Raw genomic sequence first — 8467 nt, 5'->3', positions numbered from 1 at the left:
TGATGCATAGTAAGTAATTGTGAAAATCCTGGCCTGGATCAGGCACATTATAAAGGGGTAGTTTATGAAATTATTATAAACACAGGGGTCAAATGTCCAAAATGAAGATTTCTGCTATGTAGAGCTGCTGTGGAGATAGAAGAGCATTAGGCAACATAAAAGTAAAGTATTTCTGATTGGCTTTTCTTTCTAAGGATTTTCAGTTTTAAAAGTAAAATCCTAAATTAAATTAAATGCTCAAGAAAAATAATAAAGCTAGGTTTCTTATGTTATCTTCCTGTAATTCTCAGTTTAGTCCCATACCACATCTATCTGAGGATCAAAAATTACGAAGTAATGGAACTTGACAATATACAGTCTTAGAAACAATACGAAGCACTTATGAGCTGTGTAAGGGATGAAACTGACTAATATGTCAGGATTGTTGATGAGTGTCACTAAGTCTGCACTAACTTCTATCAACCCTGTAGACATTAAAACAAAACCTTGTCTAGTTTTGACCCATCCTCACAATCTCTTCTGTGCATGAGCCAATTGTTGCAACCTGGGTCAATCCATCTTCTTATAGTTTTTTTCTCTTTTAGCTGATCCTCCATTAACATTAGCTTTTGTGGTTATGTGCCATCGAGTTGGGACTGACTTATAGCTGACCCTCCAGTGGATTTTTCAGAGGCAGTAAATTGCACAGGAAGAGATTGCACATCCTCCTGTGGAGCAGCTGGTGGATTTGAACTATGTGCCTTTGGGATTATAGCACAGCTTCTTACCACTAGGCCACAAGAGCTCCCCAAGTACATTAAATGTTGTTATTATTATGTGCCATAGAGCTGACTATGACTCATAGTGACCCTATGTACAGCAGCTCTGAACTTAGTAGTTACTGGTGAAGAACACTACATGGTTTAAATTAAGAAGGGCTTATATCAGGGTTGGATCCTCCCTCCATACCTAGTCAGTCTGTATGCTGAGCAAATTATCCAAGAAGCTGGACTCTGTGAAAAACAAGGCATTGAAATCAGAGGAAGACTCATCAATAACCTGCGTTATGCAGATGACACAACCTTGCTTGCTGAAAGTGAGGAGGACTTGAAACTTGTTGCAGAAGATCAAAGAATACAGCTTTCATTATGGATTACATTTCAACTTCAAGAAAATAAAAATTCTTACCATTTAGTGGATAGGCAACATCATGATAGATGGAAAAAAAGATTGAAGTTGTCAACGATTTCATCTTACTTGGATCAAAAATCAACATCCTTGGTACCAGCTGTCAAGACGTATTGCACTGGGGAAGTCTGCAATCAGGGTCCTCTCCAAATTACTGAGGGGTAATGATGTCAGTTTGAGGACTAAAGTGCGTCTGATCACTTGTTATGCATCTGAAAGCTGGATAATGAATAAGGATGACAGAAGAAGAATTGATGCCTTTGAGATGTAGTGTTAGAAAAGAGTACTGAATATTCCATGGACTGCCAAAAGAACAAATATGTCTTGGAGAAAGTGCAGCCATAGTGCTCCCTGAGGTAAAGAGAAGACAGGAGGTAATATTCCTTGGAGAGGAGCATCATACTTGGAAATGCAAAGAGTTGGCAAAAGAGAAGAAGAACCTCAACCAGGTGGATTGACACAGTACTGACACAAAGGGCTCTAGTGTGTCAGGAAGTGTGAGGATGGCACAGGACAGGTGTTTCAGATCTGTTGTTCGTAGGGTCCACATGGATTGTACTTGACTCAACAGCTATTAACAATAACAACAACACATGTTACTTCAGTTTAAAGGAAAATGCAGGGAACATTCATTCTTAAGTCACACTCCATGAAAGTATTTTTGGAAAACTAATATCATGCAGCCTTATAGACAATCTCATAACTTATAGACTCCAGCCTTATAGACAATCTTTTATCTTTGTGTCTTTCTGTGTGAAGTTTTATATTGCGATATATTCAAGGCTTACCAAAATTAGTAACACACAGCTTGTAATAAAGGCTTATTGAAAAAACAAAACACCAACACCCACTTTAAAACCAGCACATTAAAAATGTTTCTATATTGGGATTGAGTAAAACTTGTAGATTGCCTTTGGCAGAACTGTCATTTTCACAATATTGAGTCTTCCTATCCATGAGCATGGTGTATTCTTCCATTTCTCCAGGTCTCTTTTTGGGTTTTGTAATAATGTTTTGTAATTTTCTTTGAATAGGTCATTTGTGTTTCTAGTTGGATTTACTCCCAAGAATTTAATCTTCTGATTAGCTATGGTGAAGGGTATTGTTTTTTCTTAGCTCCAGTTCTGTATTCTCTTTGACAGTGTAGAGAAATCCAATTGATTTTTGTATGTTGATCTTGTATCCTGCCACTTTGCTGAATTGGTCAACTGTGTCCAGTAGTTTTCTTGCTGAGTCTTTAGGTTTTTCTAAGTATACTATCATATCATCTGCATATCCCAGAACAAATACCAGTTCCATTCTTCAATGAGATCGAAAGGCAATTTCCTCATTATCTGGAATAGAAAGAGGCCTAGAATAAGCAAAGCACTTCTGAAAAAGAGAAACAAGGCAGGAGGCATCTAACTATCTGATCAAAACTCCTACTATATAGCCATGGTGGTCAAGACAGCATGATACTGGTACAGTGACAGACACATACATGAATGGAAAAAGAATTGAGAATCCAGAAATCAGATCATTTACCTATGATCAACTGATTTTTGACAAGGATATGAAATTGGTTAATTGGGGAAATGAAAGTCTCTTTAACAAATGGTGTTGGCAAAATTGGAAAATTATTTGTAGAAAATACAAGCAAGACCCACACCTCACACCATACACAAATACCAACTCATAGTGGATCAAGGACCTAGGAGTAAAACTAGGCACTAAAAACTTCCATCAGACAGAAATTTGGAAGAACTCTAGAAGTCCTAATCCACAAAATGAATAGTCTTCCAAGTATCCTGAAAATCCTACAATCAGGAGAGAATGAAATAGAAGAATGGGATCTTCTAAGAATCAAATCCCTATGCACATCCAAAAACTTCTCCAACAGGGTAAAAACGAAAGCCACAGACTATGGAAAAAAATATTTGGTAATGACATATCCTACACCCATTCCTTGCCTTCTGCATGTGACCAGCGGTTTCCAGCACCACCTTGACCTTCCCGGTCTCGCATTTACATACAGAGTGGTGGTTGCTGAAGTCTCCATCTGCTGGCCCCACTCTTCCGTTCTGAAAATTCCTATTCTACACCTTCTGCATGTGAAAGAGATCTATATTTGTTCCCATTCCAAAGAAAGGTGACCCAAAAGAGTGTGAAAATTATTGAACAATATCATTGATATCACATGCAAACTTGATTCTGCTGAAGCTTATCCAAAAACAACTGGAACAGAACATCAACAGAGAACTGACAGAAGTGCAGGCTCGCTTAGAAGGAGTCGTGGTACTATTGTAGCTAATGTTAGATGGATCTTGGCTGAAATCAGGAAGTACCGGACGAATGTATATCTCTGTTTCATTGATAGTGCAAAGGCCTTTGATTGTGTGGATCATGACAAACTGTGTCTGACTCTGAGAAGAATGAGAATCCCATGACACTTGATCGTGGTAACGTGAAACCTATACTTGGACCAGGAGGCAGTTATGAGAACAGAGCAAGGAAACACTTTATGGTTCAAAATTGGGAGAGGTGTACACCAGGTGTGTGTCTTGTCTCCATACCTTTTCAACAGATGATGTGGGAGGCTGGACTGTATAAGAACTGTGGCATCAGGATTACAGATTGTGTTAGGAAGATGACACAATCCTGCTTGCTGAAACTGAGGAGGACCTGAAGCACTTGTTGCAGAAGGTCAAGGACTGCAGCCTTCAATATGGATTGAGGCTCAATATCAAGAAGACTAAGATTCTCATCATTGGGCCAATTGGAAGCATCAGGATGGATGGTGAAGAGATTCAGAGTGTTAACAGCGTTAATTTGCTTGGCTTTACAATCAACACTCTTGGCACCAGCAGCCAGGAAATTAAAGGATGTATTGTGATGGGAAAGTCTGCTGTTAGGGACCTCTTCAAAGTACTGAAGATCAATGGTGTCACTCTGGAAGCTAAGGTGTGCTCGATACAGGCCATGGACTTTGCAATCACTTGCTATGCATCAGAGAGCTGTCGGAGAATTGATGCCTTTGAGCTGTGGTGTTGGAGGAGAGCATTGAATATATCATGGACTGCTAAGAAAATGATCATGTTTGTCCTGGAGAAGATTAAACCATGCTGCTCCTTGGAGGCAAAGATTCTGAAGCTTCATCTGACATACTCTGGACATGTTGGAGAAGGACGTCATGCTTGGGTAGGGGGAGGGACAGTGCAAGAGAGGAATAAACTCTATGAGGTGAATTGATTCCGTGACTGGTGTAATGGGGGTAGGTGTGTCAGAGACAGATTGGCACAGGATAGAGCTGGGTTTGGGGCTGTTGTACGTAGGGTTGCTATGAGTTTCAGGTGACTCGACAGCACATAACAACAGCAACAACAACAACAACAATGGCATGTCTGTAAGGGACTTATGTAGAATTTATAGAATATTCAGCACCTCAACAAGATAAACGACCCAGCTGAAAAATGAGCACAGGATATTAACAGGCACTTCACCAAAGATGATATTCAGATGGCGAACAAACACACGGAGAAATATTGAAAATCCCTAGCTCTAAGAGATATGCAAAACAAAACAACTATGAGATAGCATCTCACCACAGTAGCAATAGCAAAGTTCAACAGAGCAGCAAACAAGTGTTGTCAAGGTTGTGGAGAAACTACAACCCTTATTCACCGTTAGTGGAGTATAAAATGGTGCAACCACTATGTAAGGCAGTATGGTGCTTTCTCAATAAATTAGCAGTAGAAATACCATTTGAGCCAGCTATTCCACTACTAGGAATATACCCTAAAAAAACCAGAGCTGCCACCCAAACAGATATATGCAAGACCGTGTTTATCGTGACTTTGTTCACAATAGCAAAGAGATGGAAGCAACCCAAATGCCAATCAACAAATGAATGGATACAAAAGCTGTGGTATATTCACACAATGGAATTCTATGCAGCACTGGAAAAAAGTACCTCATAAAATATTATATACAATGGGTGACCCTGGAGGACAATATGCTGAGTGAAATATCTCAGTCACAAAAGGACAAATACTGCATAAAGCCACTATTATAAAATAGGACTGACATGCGGGTTGAGATAAACTAAGAAATAATAAACACTTCATTGGAACAGATGAGGGAAAGAATTGTTTAAAAGGAATATATGATTAGGCATTATTTGAATGACAACAGTCCAGAATAAGAGGTGCATAGCAAAGTGGACTGGGGTTGTTGGGGAAGGAAGAAATTGTACAACATGAATGGTTTTGTTTTTTTTTTTTAAGAGAAAAGCAAACTGGGGGTTGGATGGGGAGGAAAATGTGCAACAATAAAATAATGAAAATATGAGTTTTCTGTAAACTTTCATCAAAATCACAATAAAATATTATTTTAAAAAAATGTTTCCAGAAAAATTTCCAGAGAAAGGTAGATGGACCTCTACAATTATTGACCTGAAGTAACTTTTAAAACTTAAATAAAAATGTCCCCTGAAGTCTTCCTAAAACAAAACAATAACTAATCTTAAATAATAAAGAACATCTGCCTTGAACAATGTGTTCTTTATATATGGGATCTAGGAAGCAGTAAAAGAAGATGGAAAGAATATACTGAGTCACTGTATTGAAAGGAATTGACAGGCACGGAAGAATTTAATGAAACAATATATGAGCAAAAGCCTATGGTGATGAGGAAGAAGTTCAGACACAGAAGAATTTAATGAAATAACATAGCAAGAGCCTATGGTGATGAAAGAAGAAGTTTAAGCTGCTTTGAAGGAAATAGCAAAAAATAAGCCCCCAGAAGTACTTGGTATACCAATTGACGTATTTCAGCTAACGGATGCTATTCTGGATGTGCTCACCAAGTTGGGCCAAGAAATCTGGAGAACAACCACTTGACCAGCTGATTGGAAGAGATCTATATTTGTTCCCATTTCAAAGAAGGGTGACCCAACAGATTGTGGAAACTACAGAACAATGTCATTGATTTCACATGCAACCAAGGTTCTACTGAAGATTATAAAAAAAACGATTGGAACAGCACATCAGCAGAGAACTGCCAGAAGTCCAGGCCGGGTTTAGAAGGGGTCATGGTACTAAGGATATTGTCGCTAATGTTAGATGGATCTTAGCTGAAAGCAGAGAATACCAGAAGAATGTCTATCTGTGTTTCATTGATGATGTAAAGGCCTTTGACTGTGTGGATCTTAACAAACTGTGGCTGACTCTGAGAAGAATGGGAATCCCAGAACACTTGATCGTGCTAATGCGAAACCTATATTTGAACCAAGAGGCAGTCATCAGAACAGAGCAAGGAAACACCGCATGGTTCAAAATTGGGGAAGGTGTATGACAGGGATGTGTCCTATCTCCATACCTTTTTTAACCTGTATGCAGAATAGATTATCTGGGAGGCTGGGCTCTATGAGGAGAAGTGTGGTGTCAGGATTGGTGGAAGATCTATAAACAATCTGTGTTATGCTGATGACACAACCCTGCTTGCTGAAACTGAGGAGGACCTGAAGCGCTTGCTGCAGAGGGTCAAGGACTGCAGCCTTCAATATGGATTGAGGCTCAATGTCAAGAAGACAAAGATTCTCACCACTGGGCCAATTGGCAGCATCAGGATGGATGGTGAAGAGATTGAGATTGTTAACAACTTTAGTCTGCTTGGCTCCACAGTCAACAGTCTTGGCACCAGCAGCCAGGAAATTAAAAGACGTATTGCAATGGGAAAGTCTGCTGTTAGGGACCTCTCCAAAGTACTGAAGAGCAATGGTGTCACTCTGGAGACTAAGGTGCGTCTGATACAGGCCATGGTCTTTGCAATCACTTGTTATGCATCAGAGAATTGGACAATGACTAGGGAGGATAGAAAGAGAATTGATGCCTTTGAGCTGTGGTCTGGAGAAGAGTATTCAGTGTACCATGGACTGCTAAGAAAACAAATAGATTCATCCTTTTTTTTTCTTTTCTATATTTTATTAATTTTCATAAACATTTACAGAGATTTTGGGTTTCCATTCATTCCTTGTTGCACTATTCTCTCTACCCTCCTCCCAGTTTGTTCTTGTCCAAATGCCACAGTGCTTGTCAAAGCCAGTTCTGATTAATCTTCTTTGTCAGTGTGTCCTTTGCCATTCCCTATCACTCCTCCCTGAGAGAGACTTCACCCTGAGTCATAAGGAAAAGGGGATGGGGTATTCTCTTAGCTACTTCCTGCTGAAAAGGGACGCTGTGGGTTTCAGGGTGAAGATCTTCTCTCACTACTCTAAAGGGCCCCTTTGGCAGTAGGAAACACATAGACTATTATGGAAGAAAACAAATAGATTCATCCTGGAGAGGATTAAAGCAGGCTGATCCTTGGAAGCAAGGATTCTGGGGCTTTCTCTCACATACTTTGGACATGTTGTAAGGAGGGACCAGTCCTTGGAGAGGGACATCATGCTTGGGAGGGTGGAGGGACAGCGCAGGATGGGAAGACCCTCTATGAGGTGGATTGATTCAGTGACTGGGGCAATTGGGATGGGTGTGTCAGAGACAGTGCGATTGGCACAGGATAGGTTCGCTATGAGTCACAAGTGACTCAATGGCACATAACAACGAACAACAACATATGGGATTACATTTATAATAGTAGCTGGTAAACTTAGATAGGGAGATGTGAGTTATGTCTATGAGGGAGAAACAACAAAGGAAACAATGAGAACAGTTGTATAACTTGAGAGATTTAATAAATGTTACTGAATTAACTACATATCCAGAAACTATTGGTGTCTATTAATTATCCTTTTTTAACATTGAAAATGTTTTCTTTTACTTTTTTCATTGTCACATACTTTCTTCCCGCCCCCTTCTCCCCCAGCCTACCCAACATCCTTAGTTCCATACTGTTCCAGATGTCATACATATAATGCTTAATCATTTATTTCTTTTGGATAGTTCTTCTCCTTCTCTGTTCTAATGCAGGAATCATTATCTCTCCACTCTTTTCCCATTCTCTCCCCAATCCTCTCATGTCTGCCCATTTGTCCTTTGCAACTGAGATATTTCCCTCAGCATAATATCCTCTAGGCTCCCCATGTTCTTTAATGTTTTATGAGTTCATTGTTTTTCAGTGCTATATAATATTCTATTGTGTGAATGTACCATGGTTTTTCTATTCATTCATTCATTGATGGGCATTTCAGTTGCTTCCATAATTTTTTCTGTTGTGAATAACACAGCAATAAACATGAGTGTGTGTATATCTGTTTGCGTCATAGTCCCAGGAGTAGAATTACTGGGTCAAATGGAATTTCTATTTCCAACTTTTTGAGAAA

Source organism: Elephantulus edwardii, unplaced genomic scaffold (assembly GCF_000299155.1).
Source record: "Elephantulus edwardii isolate Elephantulus edwardi_28Jun2011 unplaced genomic scaffold, EleEdw1.0 scaffold00158, whole genome shotgun sequence".
NCBI classification, from domain to species: domain Eukaryota; kingdom Metazoa; phylum Chordata; class Mammalia; order Macroscelidea; family Macroscelididae; genus Elephantulus; species Elephantulus edwardii.
The sequence above is the reverse complement of the archived record's forward strand: the minus strand, read 5'-3'. Positions refer to the sequence as shown.